At 44.6% G+C, this 16,168-nt stretch overlaps 1 protein-coding gene and 1 long non-coding RNA gene across 3 annotated transcripts in view; one reads left to right on the top strand and one right to left on the bottom strand.

Annotated features, from left to right (window-relative positions):
- The window catches only part of LOC115087278, a 185,286-nt gene extending 176,020 nt beyond the window's left edge, over positions 1 to 9,266 (top strand). Inside the window, exon 3 of the long non-coding RNA XR_003855486.1 lies at positions 8,977 to 9,266. This is a non-coding gene — a long non-coding RNA (uncharacterized LOC115087278). The remainder of the gene's footprint in view (positions 1 to 8,976) is intronic.
- LOC115087277 (clusterin-like) overlaps positions 1 to 16,168 on the bottom strand; it is an 812,938-nt gene that overhangs the window by 411,357 nt on the left and 385,413 nt on the right. The gene's annotated exons all lie outside the window — the stretch shown is intronic.

Genomic DNA, 16,168 nt, shown 5'->3' with positions numbered 1-16,168 from the left:
ACGCATTTTGCTGACACTGAACATGCTAAGTTACGCCGAGAATGGGTGGGGCAATGTCATTATTCGTCTTTCAATTCTAGGAAACGGGGAATGGCCATCCTCATCCATAAAAATTTGCTGTTTCAACCTACGCAAACCTTGCATGACCCGGAGGGGCGTTATGTTATAGTGGTGGGCCACTTATATCACCAGAAGCTGGCGCTTTGCAATGTCTATGCCCCAATGTGTACTCGCCTGCCTTTTTTACTTCCTTGGTGCGGCACTTAACTGATTTCTCAGACTGTCGACTGGTTGTGGGGGGAGACTTCAATTTAGTGGCCAATAAGTTGCTTGATAATCGACCCGCTAAGCCGGTTTCAAAAAAAGACCAGACAATGGGAATTAATTTGTTATGCCAAGAATTGCAGCTTTTGGACGTCTGGCGGTTTTACATCCTGATGATACCGAGTACACTTTATTCTCTAACCCCCACCAGACATACTCCAGGCTCGATTATTTACTGGTGTCAGACCAGTGTTTCCCTATAGTGACTGAAGCCTCTATCGGAGTGATTTCCATTTCTGATCACGCTCCGGTGACAGTAACACTGCAATGCGCAACTCAGACTCGCCCCCCCATTCTCTTGGCGTTTACGCCCGGATTTATATCTAGATAAGGAATTTCATAAATATTTACAGGGGTGCTGGAAGGAATATTTAGCATTTAACATCACTCCAGAGGTTTCCCCTGCGACGGTATGGGAGGTGGGGAAAGTGGTCATGAGGGGCGCTATTATTGCTTATGTAGCTAAACATAACAAACAGTGCAACGCGGAAATATTGCGCCTGATAACTGTTTTAAAAAGAGCGCAGCAACAACTCATAGCAGGAATGACGGTAGACGCCAAGGCACATTTGGACAGAATACGGGAAGCGCTCTATTACATCAGTGGGCATCTAAATCGCTGCGCTCCTATCGCTTCCAGGTATTTAAACAGGGCAATAGAACTGCCAGTCTTCTGTCCCATCTTATTCGCCCCCGGGGAACTCGTGCGGCTGTAGTTGGTATCCGAGATGGCCGGGGGGTGCATCAGACTATGTGTGCGGCTATCGTGGCTCATTTTCTTGAGTACTACACGTCCCTGTATGGCCCCAAACCCATGAATATGGAGGCTGCAGATACCCTTTTTCACGACATTCCGTGGCCCCAATTGTCACGGGAACAAGGAGAGGCATTAAATGCCCCCCTAACTGAGAGTGAAATCTACTCTGTCATCCAGACACTTAAATTAGGTAAAGCAGTGGAACCCGATGGATTGGGATCGAAGTTTTATAACATTTTGAAATTTACTCTCCTGTCCCCTTTGCAAAAATATTATTCTGGTATGCTGCTTGATAATCATATTACTGCGGCTTCTAATCAGTCCACTATCGTTGTCCTCCCTAAACCGGGCAAGGACCCCCTGGAAGTGGGCTCTTACTGCCCTATCTCTCTACTCAATGTAGATGTAAAAATCCTAGCTGCAGTTTTGGCATCTCGATTAAATGAGGTCCTGCCCGATATTATTCATGGAGATCAAACGGGATTTGTTAAAGGGAGGCATGGAGTACGAAACATTCGTAGCCTCTTGGCTGCATTAAGTTACAAGCCAAAGGCGGAAGCACTGGTCCTCAGCCTGGACGCTGAAAAGGCTTTTGACTCCCTCTCCTGGGATTACCTGTTCTGGGCACTACAGCGATACAATATTACTGGAGATTTTCACAAATGGTTACTGACTCTATATAGCAATCCTAGCGCTACTATCCTACTTAATGGCTCACCCACAGCCTCTTTCTCCTTGCATTGTGGGGTTAGGCAGAGTTGCCTACTATTCCCACTACTGTTCGTCCTGGCCTCAGAACCCTTAGCTATTGTGCTACGGAGGGCACCGCAGTTTACTGGGATTAGTGTGGATTGCTACCCCCTAAAGACTGCTATGTTTGCAGATGATATCCTATTATTTGTGGAGAGACCCCATATGAGTGTTCCTATCATCACTAGCCTATTTGAACAATTTCGCCTAGTGGCTGGGTTATAAATTTCATTAAATCTGAAGCCTTGGCTCTGAATGATCACCTGCCCGGTACTTGGGTTGGCCACTTTCCGTTCCAATGGGCTCCAGACAAGCTGAAATATTTGGGAGTCTGGGTTCCGAGACGGTTGGAACTGTTATATGAGTTGAATATTTCCCCATGTATTGCTCACTTGGAGGCGCAGTTGAAAATATAGCACTCTCTCCCACTATCGCTGTTTGGAAGATGTGCTTTAATAAAAATGGTACTAGTTCCCAAGATTGTATACCTCCTTTATATGCTTCCCTGTTGGCTGAAGGCTGGGGATCTTAAATGACTCAGAACTAGCATTCACAAATTCCTTTGAAGGGGAGGCCGGGCCCGCATGGTTTATACTACTTTGGAGGGTCCCCGGGAACAGGGCGGGTTAAATTTACCAGACTTTAGACTTTACAATGTGGCTTGCCAGATGTGATTTATAGGTGAATGGCTCACGGGAAAATATCATTACTGCGCGAGGGGGATGTTGGATTGCATGTCCGGCCCTAACTCCCCTCTAAGCATTATTCAACTGCGCCCTGGGCTACGGAGCACCCTCACTTTCCCTAAGGTCTTATTGACAGCTTGTGTTCGGGCCTGGAGATGGCTTCGCCACCTTGCAGGTTTACCGGGAGTGGCCTCTCTTTTGCTAACTTTTCTAGGTAATGCGGGCTTTTTGCCAGGAACTGAGAGTAGAGCTGTATATCAGTCATGGCGAATTGTGGGTACTGTTTGCCTTTCATTTATATGATCCTACGTCACATATTTTACTGGATTATGATACCTTGGCTCGTACCTATCAACTTTTTTTGCATATCTACAAGTCCGTCACTATCTGAAATCCCTCTCTTGGGACTCTATGGTGCTGGCGGCTGAATCAACTTATGCTACTAAATTATTTGATACTGCATGGGTGGCTAATACAATCACTGGCTGGAAAAAGCTGGGACAGCAGTTTCGTAAGGCAACATGTCTTGACTTGTTGGCGAAATGCTGGTCTGCTTTGTTGAGTACAGAGGTTACCCCGGCGCATTTGAAAACTGCTTCACAGCGCTTTACCAATTATTACCTGCTTTGGGACTCAGAGACGTCCAATTCAAACTTCTACATTGTTTTTATTGTGATGATCTGCGCTGATACAAAATGAAACTGGCACCCACGCCTTTATGTAGTAAGTGCAGAGCAGCGAATGGAGAGCTTTATCATCGTATGTTTACCTGTACAAAGTTGAAGACCTTTTGGGACTCAGTGTTACAGACAATCCATAACTGTACCGACGTGCCTATACCCTGTACAGGATACATTCTACTGACCAGTCAACATACGGGTAACATACCCGGCGGTGGTTCTAAGCGGAAATTTGAACGCCTTGCCGTTATGCTCGCTTGCCAGACTATTTTGGCTGACTGGATTGATCCAGCGGCAACACCCACCCTAGCTGCCTAGACTAACAGAATGGTATCTTTGCTCCAGATGGAATTCATGGACTTTTTTTAACGGTATGAGGGCACCAGACAAAATATATTGTGCTTGTTGGCACGCTTATTATGCATTGCTTCCTACTGAGATTCAAGCGGGGTTGCTTAGCAATGGTTATATACATACCTGGTGCTAAAATGGAAGTTCTGGGGGAGAGGGGGGCTTGTTATGAATGGAGTATGAATGGGGTTTGTATGTGGATGAAAAGGAGTTCTGGGGGGAGGGACCAGGTGAAAAAGAAATAGAAAATTTGTGGGGGAGCACACCTGCTGTGAGATCTTTCACTGATGTATATCAGACTTGTTGGGCTTGCTGGACAGGCTGATTGTCTTTTGGCATTGTATTTTTAATTCCTGAGTTTGTAATTCGTTCTCCTTCCAATAAAAATTATTTTGAAAAAAAAAAAAAGATTATGTGTGTCTGTGTGTATATATATATATATATATATATATTTTTTTTTTTTAAATATTTATTTGTTTGTTTGTTTTTGTATACCGATATTCAACAAAAGTCATCACATCGGTTCACATATGACAAAAGAAAGAGAAATTACAATGTGGAAAATAGAAACAGAAATATTATATAAAATAAGGGAGAAAATTAAAGAAGACAGAAGAGAAAGAAAAATAAGAGATAATTAACTTGAATTTGGTAAATAGTTCTTTTTAACATGTTGAAAAAGCTTTTATAGAAAGCCATGTTTTCAGATCTTTCTTAAAGGTTTGTGTGGATGATTCAAGTCTTAGTTCAATTGGAAGGGTGTTCCATAGAAGCGGGCCTGCTATTGAGAAAGCACGTTGTCTTGTAGAGATGAGATGGGATATTTTAGGGGATGGAGTTTCAAGGAGACCAGTGTTTGTGGAGCGTAACGTTCTTCTTGGGATTTGAAAAAGAAGTGTTGTTTCCATCCAATCAGTCTTATTGTTGTATAGAGCTTTGTGAATGAGAGATAAAGTCCTGTATTGAATTCTATAAAATATTGGTAACCAGTGCAGATCTTTAAGAACTGGAGTAATGTGATCTGATTTTTTTAGGTTACTGAGTAGTCTTGCTGCAGCATTTTGCAAAAGTTGAAGTGGTGTAATAGTAGAAGCAGGCAATCCAAGAAGCAATGCGTTACAATAGTCTAATTTGGAGAATAGGAGGGGTTGCAAAGCAATACGGAAGTCATGGTGGTGAAGGAGAGGTTTAATCCTTTTTAAAATTTGAAGTTTGTAGAAACCTTCTTTAATGATGTTATTAATGTATTGCTTGAAACAGAATTCTGAATCTAAAATGATTCCAAGGTCCCTTACGTTGAGTAAGGTATTTTTGTTAGATAAGTAATTATTTAGATGGATGTCAAACTCAGGTTGTTGCAAATATAAAGGATTTCTGTTTTATTATGATTGAGATTGAGGGATATTTGTGTTAATAATTATTGTATTGTATTGAGATAAGACTTCCAAAGATTTAGTGAATTAGTAAGATTAGCATTTATTGGTAAAAGAATTTGAACATCATCTGCATAAATATAATAAGTTAGGAGGAGGAGGTGAGAGGGAGCTCTGTTGAGGGACTGTTGTTACCTCTGTGATTTCTTCAAGAATTGAGAGCCCTAAATTTGAGCTTTGCGAGTTGTCTTCCTGACTCCTGACATCAGTGGAGGCGGGACTTCCGGGACGAATAAAATCGGACGCCCAGCAGTGCTACCCTTGAGGAGGAGGTGAGAGGGAGCTCTGTTGAGGGGCTGTTGTTACCTTTGCTGTGATTTCTTCTTCAAGAATTGAGAGCCCTAAATTTGAGCTTTGCGAGTTGTCTTCCTGACGTCAGTGGAGGCGGGACTTCCGGGACAAATAAAATCGGATGCCCTACGGCGTGTCGACGAAGCCACGTGCACCAAAGGGATGCGCGGCTTTGCCCAGAAAAAACACCAGAAGTTACGTTGGTGGTAAAGTCTTAGTGAAAATCTGGACAAAAAGTGAGTACCAACAGAGTATCCTCTCATCGTAAGCCTCCATTTCATGAAGTTTAAATTATTAAACTGAGTATTGGGCAAGAAGGTATATAATACTGTATATTTCATTTAAATAAATGCCTCATACAAAACATAAGGCTAAAATCAGGGAGATGCAGACATCATCCCCTGTATCGTCGGTCCTACAATCTCGGATACCTTCATTTTTTGCCCCCTCAGCAGGAATAGAACCGAAGAGATTGGTCGCTGGAAATGACATAGAGCAAGTGTCATCTTCCTTGACCGAAACATCTTTAAGCCCCAGCGCCCCTACTATTCCTCCTCCTCCAGTACAAATTTCTTTTCAAGATGTAAAAATTCAAGACCATATTCAGGTGGAAGGAGAAGGTACCCATGTCACAACGAGGGAAATTGAACCAAGAGAACCCTTGACTTATTTGCAGTTGGATAAACCCGCAACAATCACCATGGATTCACTTTGGGACGCTATTAAAGCGTTAGAGATTGCAGTTATTAATCTCTCAAAATAACATCTGATTCAAATCAGAGATTTTAAAATATTGAATTATCTATGTTTAACTCCGAAGCTAAGAATCAACTATTAGAAAAACGTCTTGATAAATTGGAAACCTGGCAACAGAAGTTTGCCAGAGCTGAAATAATCTATGATAAAAAATTGGAAGTGTTGGAAAATTCTTTCAAATATTTGAATTTACGAATAATAAATTTTCCAAAATTGGATATGATATCTCCACATGAAATGTTAAAAGAATATCTCGTAGATGTGTTAAAAATACCTGAATCAACCCTTCCTACTTTCTCAAAGGTATATTATGTAAATTCAAAAAATACTCCTGTACAAAATGCTGGAGAAAGACAGGCATCTCTTAATCTAACAGATGTATTGGAATCAAATATAGACACTCTAATAACCAGTAGAGCTGTGTTACATGTAGCATTCGCTTTTACTATAGATAGAGATCTTATATTTAAAGCATATATGAGAAATAGGATGGCTTTATTCCATGGAGCAAAAATCTGGATGTATCCCGATCTATCAAAACAATCTCAAGAGAGAAGAAAAAGATTCTTAGCATTAAGATCAGAATTAGAGAAAAAGGGCGGTAGAATGTTGCTGAAATATCCCTGTAAATGTGAAGTTCAATTCCAGCAACATAAGTATATCTTTTTTGAGGTATCCCAGTTAAGGGTTTTTCTTGATTCACACCCTCAAGAAGCTGTGTCAAGGGATGTAGAAGCTAGTTAGTGAGATGCCTGCTAAAATACTCAGTATCAGTTGTTCACCTGGAAGAAAGGTTTTCTTTCTTTTCTTCCTTTAGGTATTTTCTTCAAAGATGGCTCTATTAGCTTTAACTTCATGATATGTTTCCTATGTTTATTATGATGAAGTACAGGACAAGAAAATTATAGGTACTTAGAATTTATTGTTAGATATATTGGGGCGGATTTTAAAAAGCATTTACATGCGTAAATCTGGGTTTTACGCATGTAAATGCACTTTACTCGAGTAAGTGGGCTTTTGAAAATTGCTACAATATATGCCATTGAATCGTCCATAGGATTTATTCACATAAGTGCACTTTACGTGAGTAAATGGCTTTTGAAAATTGCTACAATAGTAGTTACATTTATGCGCGTAACTCCTTTGAAAATTACCCCCATTATGTTCTTGATCTGTATTCATGATGTTGGATGGAAGTATGTAAATTGAAATGCATAAATAAAAAATTTAAAAAAAAATATAATAACTTAATTTAAGATCTGATATATATATAGTTTTTGGTTGTTGTTGTTTGTATTGGGGGTCATTTTCAAAGGAGTTACGCATGTAAATGTGACATACTATCGTAGCAATTTTCAAAAGCTATTTACTCGAGTAAATTGTACCTTGCTTAGCTTAACAATGTCATTATAGGCAGGTTATAAGTATGATTAACAAATATAGATTCCAGAAAGAGAAGCACGTGTGTTCACAGCTGTGGAGAGAATAAAGTGTGACAGAGGGGGAGTGAGTGGAAGAGTGGATGAGCATGATAGGTGGGTGAGTGGTGACAAAGGACAGTAGGAGTGTGGTGCATGCATTGATAGAGCATAGTCAAGGAGGGGAGAAGGGGTGGGAGTAGAGAGACGTGTGAGCTAGGTAGAAGAAAGAAGAAAAAAAATGGGTAGAGGAGTTGGAGCAAGGGGAAGTGGAGAGGGGAAGAGAGAAAGTAGTGCTCAGGGAAGTAGGGAGCAATGAGCAGGTGGGAACCTGGACACAGGATGGCTTCAGGCTTGCTTTTCTCACCTTTTTTCCTCCTCTTTTCCCTTTCTTTTTCAAGTGAGTGCATCATTGTCGCTGGTCATTGCCGTATGTAGAAATGGTGGTTGCACTCCTGCTATTCCTTCCAGTGCTTCTTCCACTCAGACATCTCATCTCTATGTGGATGCTTCTCTCACTTGGATGCCTTGTCTTTCCCATTGATGAACTCATCTCATCTCTTCTCTTCCAATAAGTATTTACGTACCAACATTCCTGTGTACTATTATAGAAACATAGAAATGATAGCAGAAAAGGACCAAAATGGTCCATCCAGTCTGCCCAGCAAGCTTATGGTAGTATCTGCTGCACCATGTAGGTTACCCCCATGTTTATCAGTTTCCCAGACCATACAATTCATGTTCCTTGTTGGTTGCTGTATGAATCCAATTCCACTTTACTCTTTGCCGTTGAAGTAGACAGCAATATTGGAGTTGCACTAAAAGTATCAGGCTTATTGGTTAAGAGTAGAACAGGCGGATCAGCAAATTACCCTTTGCTTATTTGTTCCCCATACCATAAATGTTCGGGCCCTCGTTGGTTGCTATTTGAATGCAATTCTCCCTTTCCCCCTGCCATTGAAGCAGAGAGCAATGATGTAGTTGCATCAACAGTATGAAGGCTTATTGGTTAATGGTAGTAACCACCGCATCAGCAAGTTATCCCATGCACTCTTTCCTTTATTTCCATCCTTTAGTATTTAGGGATCCACAGCATTTATCCCATTCCCTTTGTTTCACTGTTTTGGTTTTCACCACCTCCTCCAGAAGGGCATTCCAGGCATCCACCACTCTCTCCGTGAAGAAATATTTTCTGATGTTGGTTCTGAGATTTCCTTCTTGGAGTTAAATTTCATGACCCCTAGTTCTACTGATTTCTTTCCGATGGAAACGTTTTGACGTTTGTACATCATTAAAACCTTTCAGGTATCTGAAGGTCTGCATCATATCACCTCTGTGCCTCCTCTCTTCCAGGGTATACATATTCATATCCTTCAATTACTCTTCATAGGTTTTCTGATGCTGACCCCACACCATTTTGATATCCCTTCTAGACTGCCTTCATCCTAGCTCTGGTTCCACAGTGGGTGCTGGAGGTTACATCTCTAGATTTGTGATTTGCATTTCTCACTTTTGTTTTTCTTTTCCCAGGTGGGTGCATCTTCATCATTAGCACTCATGATTGTGGTCTGCAGAAATTATGGCTCCGTTCCTGTTTGCTCATCACTTAAATAGTGGACCATCAACAACTTTTGGATCTTTCATCTGCTTTGCCAGGCTGTCTCCAGTTTATGGATTTGTTCATTGCATTTATGGATTTTCGCTGCATATGCTATCTTGCATATGCTCCATTTCCAAGGCTGTGAGCATTACTGGACTCTTGCTGAATTATGCAACCTTGAATTTTATGCAATTGCTTTGAAGTCAGGCTTAAACTTTTACTTCTGGAACTACTGTTGAAGTGAAATAAACATTCTTAAAATGTTACTTGTGTCATGGTTCCCCCCCCCCCCAGTGGGCAAGTGGGTCACTGGCATCATAGAAATTTCAAAATAGGTGTGAGAAACTCTGGCCTAAGGATGCAGGGCCTGCCTGGGGAATCGCGGGCCATACCTCCTTGGGCCAGAGATTTCCACCCAAGTGTAGGAAATTCTGGCCCAAGGATGCCGAGCCAGTTTTAAAACTGAGTCACAGCAAAGAAGGAGACTTGTTAGTCATTAAAAATATTATTTTATTAAAATCACAGTATAATTCATAACATATTAAAAACATTTTTAAAAACCTGGTAGATGGCCACAATGTGTATTTCTGTTGGCATTCATCTTCTTTTGGTTTACACTGATCAGAGAGCAGAGTAAGAATCTTTTCCACACAACCATCCCCACCCCTGTCAACTCACCAATCCCTCACCATGTGTGAAAACATACCTCCAAAATAGTACACAATGGGCCGGATCTTATAAATTAGCGCGATTGCGTACCTTTGTTCGCACACCAGGCACGAACAAGAGTACGCGGGATTTTAATAGATGCGCGCGTAGTCGCGCGTATCCATTAAAATCCGGGGTCGGCACGCGCAAGGCTGCCCAAAATCAGCAGCCTGCGCACGCCGAGCAGCCTGCCTCCGTTCCCTCCGAGGCCGCTCCAAAATCGGAGCGGCCTCGGAGAGAACTTTCCTTCCACCCCCCCGCACCTTCCCTTCCCTCCCCCTACCTAACCCACCCCCCCGGCCCTATCTAAACCCCCTCACTACCTTTGTCGGCAAAGTTCCAGCAGGCGTAACTTTGCGTGCGCCGGCCGGCTGCCCCGCTCCAAGTTCCGGTCCCGGGGGCTGGTCTGGAGGCCGCGGCCACGCCCCCGGGCCAAAACCACGCCCGCGGCCCCACCCCGAAACGCCGCGTCACTTGCGACACGCCCCCAAAACGCCGCGTCACGCCCCCAAAACGCCGCATCACGCGCGACACACCCCCCGACATGACCCTCCATGCAAGCCCCGGGATTTACACGTGTCCTGGGGCTTGCGCACGCCGCCGAGCCTATGCAAAATAGCCTCGGTGCGCGCAGGGGGGGTTTGGGGTAGGTTTTTGGGGGGTACGCGCGTATCCCTTTGAAAATCTACCCGAATGTCCTTGAGGTGCAACTCATTCCCCCTTGCCATACTATCTCTGTCCGTGACAGGGTGAACATATTTGGCTCTGGCACCAGGTCAGGATTCACATCCAGAAGAATGCCATCCCAGAGTGTGATATTACGGAACATATAGCACACCATGACAATATCTGCTACTTTCTCCAGTGAATACCGAAATACTCCTGTAGAGCAGTCAAGACAGCAGAACCAGCTTTTCAAAAGGCCAAATATGTGTTCTATAACCACCCTAGTTCTCATGTGTGCCTCTTTATAGCATATTTCTAACACTGTACGTGTTGTAGGCTGGGATGTGAGCAGCCATATCTTACAGCTATATCCAGCATCTCCTATAAAAAATTGGAAATGGAATATTCCATTATCTTGTTGTTACTAAGGCACCAAAATAAAATGTGCTATCAGTACCCACCCCAGAGAGTTTACATGTACCTACCCCAGACAGCTAACATTTGATTGTATAGCAGAATAGGACATAATTTTGGCACAATGCACCACAAAGCCTGCACTATTCTGCTTTCAGTACCCACCCCAGAGAGCTTACATTTTAAGTTCTCTGTTAATGTTTTTAGTACTCACCCCAGAATGCTTACATTGTAAATTCTTAATGCTTTTAGCATTCACTCCAAATAGATAGCATGTAAAATGTAAGCTCCAAAGAGATTACATTTTGATATTTTAGCTTATGCTTTGTTTTGACTTACTAAGCAACCAGCCTTCGCCGTATTTGCCTTCGGTGAAATTTTGACCCAGAACAGACTGCGCAAAGATGGAGACAACACTGCTGATATTCATGTGCGCATTGTACACAACTTGTATGATCAGGGAGTGGAAATACTTCCTGTTACAGTATGCCATTTTTCTCCCATGGGGGGGGGGGGGGGGAGTGTGTTGAAAACAACATGGTCTCAATTCATTGCTCCCATTACATTCGGCATGCAGCTAAATTGAAGAAAGCGCTCTTCATCTCCTGCCACTCTTGTAAGCTGCTATGGGTACTTAATGTATTCCCTGACCTGTTTCATAATGGCCCTCAATACCTGGCTGAAATGCCTTGAAAATGTTGACTGGTCCATACCAGCCATTACAACCACTGTAATCTGAAATGAGCCTGTGGCAAGAAAACGCAAGGTAGTGCAATGCTTGACCAAGCATGGACTGGCACCTCCATGCTCTGTCAGAAAATCAATATCATCTTTAATTTCCTCATAGAAAAAAAGAATTGTCCTGGAGCTCAGACCATATCCATCTCCAGCAACCCCAGCAGTGCTGTTCTCAGGCAAAACATCTGCTGCCAATCGGGCCGATACAGTAAAGTCCGCGGGAGAGCGGGCGAACGCCCGCTCTCCCGGCACGCACACAGGCCACTCTCCTGTGCACGCGATTCACTATTCAAATTAGGCCTGGCGGTAAAAACAGGGAAAAGGAGGCGCTAGGGACACTAGCGCGTCCCTAGCGCCTCCTTTTGGACCGGAGCGGCAGCTGTCAGCGGGTTTGACCTCAATTTTGCCGGTGTCGGTTCTCGAGCCTGCTGACAGCCACAGGCTCGGAAACCGGACACCGGCAAAATTGAGCGCTAATTTCTGAAAGCAAAATGTGCGGCTTGGCTGAGCGCACAGTCTAGCCCCCATTTGACCGCACGTTTTACACGCACTATTATTACCCCTTATACTGTAAGGGATAATAGCGTGTGGAAAACGCATGGCCACCCTCCCCCCCCAAAAACTAATAGCGCTCATCGAATGCAAATGCATGTTGAGGAGCCTATTAGTTATCCCCACGGGATACTGAAAGTAAAATGTGCGGCCAAGCCACACATTTTACGCTCAGAAATTAACGCCTGCTCAAAGGCAGGCATTAATCATGGACAACTCTGGGAAAGTGTACAGGAAGCCAAAAAAACTGCCAGCCCCGGGGCATTGGCGGCGTTTCCCTCGCGCAGGGAGCACCATGGAGAGAAGCCGTGTAGGCCTACACAGGCTGGAGGAATGCCGCGGTGACCCAGACTTCCCCGAGGTAGGAGGAGGGACCGGGACACGCCCAGGACCGCAACACTAGACAAAGGCCATTCATATATCCTTGCTCTATTGGACATTTCTTCGGCATTTGATAACGTTAACCACAACATCTTAATACAACGACTTCATGAAATCAGTATCTCTGGCATCCCTCTCCGCTAGTTCCAATCATACCTCTCCAATAGACAATACAGAGTAAAAATTGAAAATAGTGAATCAAAATCATTTAACCTGGAGCAAGGCATCCCCCAAGGTTCCTCACTTTCATCCACCCTGTTCAATAGTTATCTCCTGCCTCTATGTCGCCTCTTTTCTGATCTTGGTTTACAGCACTTCCTCCCTGCGGATGACATGCAGATCCTCATACCCATCACCGACACTTTACCCAATGCCATGAAAACCTGGGAATCAGCCCTCGCCTCAAACAGCTCCCTGCTCTCTGACAACCACCTTGCACTCAACTCCACGAAAACGGAGCTTTTAACAATTTCACCCTGCAATATATATCTGAACCCTCCCGCACCCAACACAACACCTTCCTCCCACACTTTCGCCCCGCATGTTCATAGCCTTGGCATTACCCTAGACAATCAATTTAACCTGAAAAAGTTCATCAACACCACCGAAAAGACTGTTACTTCAAACTCCATACTCTAAAAAAGACTCAAACCCCTTCTACACCTCAACGACTTCCGCACTATTCTACAAGCTACCATCTTATCCAAATTAGACTATTGCAATTCCCTCCTCTTAGGCCTCCCCAAAAATGCTATTCAACCACTGCAGATGCTCCAAAACTCTGCTGCCCATATCCTTGTGGGATTGTGAGCTTGGCTCCTGATAGCTCTATCAACTCATCATACTTTCCTTTTCTCGGACCTACACTGAAGGCAGCAGAATTTTGTAAGCTTTAGCCTGCCACTAGCTGAGACAGGAAATCCATCTGACAAGCTGCTCGCACCAGACATGCCTGCACCAGGAATAGAGCTCAAACTGTAGCAACCCCGAAACTGCTCTTTGCCTTCTTCCTCTTACACTTAGTCAGCTAGTTTAACACATCTTAAACTGCTTCAATGTCCAGTTTATGACCTTTCCCCTCCCGGCCTGCCAGCTTATGCGTAGTCAGCAAAGGGCCAGGAAGGACATTTATGGCATGATGCTGTAATAGCCAATGAATGATATAGCAAATGTTGCTTATCTGATGTAACAGGTGTTCTCACAGGACAGCAGGACGTTAGTCCTCACAAATGGGGTGACATCGAGGATGGAGCCCACCACGGAAAACTTCTGTCAAAGTTTAACAGAACTTTGACTGGCCCCTACTGGGCATGCCCAGCAAGGCACTGACCCTGCAGCCAGCAGGGGTCTCCCTTCAGTCTGATTTTCAAAGCTACAGGCAGTGCCTAAAAAAGTAAAAACTAAAACGAACCCAACACCGCGGGGTGGCGGGCGGGTTTCGTGAGGACTAACATCCTGCTGTCCTGTGAGAACACCTGTTACATCAGGTAAGCAACATTTGCTTTCTCACAGGACAAGCAGGATGGTTGTCCTCACAAATGGGTGAGTACCGAGCTGAGGATGTCCTGACTTGCACCAAATGCACCCAACGACGTGCAACAGGCACAACAACTGGGGTGGAATTTGGTAAAGGGCATCCGCACCCTACCGGGAAGGTGGAAGGGTGTTGGTACATCATGTTGGAAAAAGGTTACGCAAGACAGATTGGCCGAAGATGTAGTCCTGTCTTCCAGCTTTGTCCAAACAATAGTGGGCTGCAAAAGTATGGAGAGAACTCCAGGTTGCAGCCCTGCAGATGTCAGGAAGCGGCACCGATCGAAGGTGTGCTACCGAAGTCGCCATGGCCCTCACAGAGTGTGCTTTTACACGGTCTTGAAAAGGAATGCCAGCTTGCTGATAGCAGAAGGAGATGCAGTCCGCTAACCAGGAGGAAAGAGCCTGCTTACCCACAGGTTGTCCTAACTTGTTAGGATGGAAGGAGACAAATAATTGAGTGCTCTTCCTGTGAGCAACTGTACGGTCTAGATAAAAAGCTAGAGCCCGTTTGCAGTCTAGGGTATGCAGAGTCTGTTCTCCGGAGTTGGAGTGGGGCCTGGGAAAAAAGATAAGTAGTATTATGGATTGATTGATATGAAACTCAGAAACTACCTTAGGTAAAAATTTAGGGTGAGTGCGGAGTACCGCCCTGTCTTGCAGGAGTTTAGTGTAAGGCGGATAGGTGACTAAGGCCTGTAACTCACTAACCCTGCGAGCTGAAGTGATAGCCAACAGGAATAATACTTTCCATGTGAGATACTTCAATTCACAGGAGTGCAGAGGTTCGAAAGGCGGTTTCATTAGACGACCAAGAACCAGATTAAGGTCCCAAGATGGGGCCGGAGGACGTAAGGGTGGCTTCAGATGGAGCAAGCCTTTAAGAAAGCGTGTTACCAGGGGTTGTACTGAAATAGGGACACCCTCTATACCTTTATGGAAAGCGGCTACCGCACTGACATGCATCCTAATGGAAGAGGTTTTAAGACCTGATTCCGATAGATGCCATAAATAGTCCAAGAACTTAGAGATTGGACAGGAAAGGGGATCAAGGGACTGAGAAGTGCACCATGATGTGTACCTTTTCCATTTATATGAATAGGATCTTCTGGTGGAGGGCTTTCGTGACGATCAGAACACGAGAAACCGAATCTGAAAGGTTGAAAGGCTGAAGGACTAACCTTTCAACATCCATGCCGTCAGGGACAAGGCTTGGAGGTTGGGATGGAGGAGGCATCCGCCGTTTTGAGTGAGCAGATGCGGATCCGTTCCCAGAGGGATGTGCCTGCGGATGGAGAGATCCTGGAGTATGGGAAACCACACCTGGCGTGGCCAGTGGGGTGCTATCAGGATCATGGTTCCTCCGTCCTGGCGAAGCTTCACGAGAGTCCTTGACAGAAGAGGAAGTGGAGGGAATGCATAGAGCAGACCTGTCGTCCACTTGAGGGAGAAGGCATCCCTCGGCCGAGAGTGCTGGCTCCGAATGAGAGAGCAGTAATCGTCCACTTTGTGGTTCTGAGGGGACGCAAAGAGGTCTATGCGGGGAGAACCCCACTTGTGAAACAGAGAGGTCGCTACCAGAGGATCGAGTGACCACTCGTGTGGTTGGAAGACACGGCTCAGCTGGTCTGCCAATACATTGTCTACTCCCGGCAGGTAAGTGGCCCTGAGGTACATGGAGTGGGAGAGGGCTTCCGCCCAAATCTGCGCAGCTTCCTGACACAGAAGGAAGGAGCCTGTGCCTCCCTGCTTGTTTATGTACCACATGGCCACTTGGTTGTCCGTCTGGATTAAGATTATCTGATTGGATAGATGATCTTTGAAAGTTCTGAGCGCGTAGCGGATTGCTCGAAGTTCCAAGAAATTTATCTGGTGTTCGGCTTCCTCTGGTGACCATAACCCTTGGGTTTGGAAATCGTCCACATGGGCCCCCCAACCGATGTGGGAAGCATCGGTGGTTAGGATTACTTGTGGATCTGGTAGGAGAAAAGGTAAGCCGTGAAGGAGGTTGACTTGAGTCGTCCACCAGGTTAAAGACAGGCGTAGCGCTTGTGAAACTGTGACTATGGAGGACAGAGGCTGAAAAGCTTGAATCCATTGGTGTCGCAGAGTCCATTGTGTTACTCTCAT

Source organism: Rhinatrema bivittatum, chromosome 3, assembly GCF_901001135.1.
Source record: "Rhinatrema bivittatum chromosome 3, aRhiBiv1.1, whole genome shotgun sequence".
Classification (NCBI taxonomy): Eukaryota; Metazoa; Chordata; class Amphibia; order Gymnophiona; family Rhinatrematidae; genus Rhinatrema; species Rhinatrema bivittatum.
The sequence above is the reverse complement of the archived record's forward strand: the minus strand, read 5'-3'. Positions and strand labels throughout refer to the sequence as shown.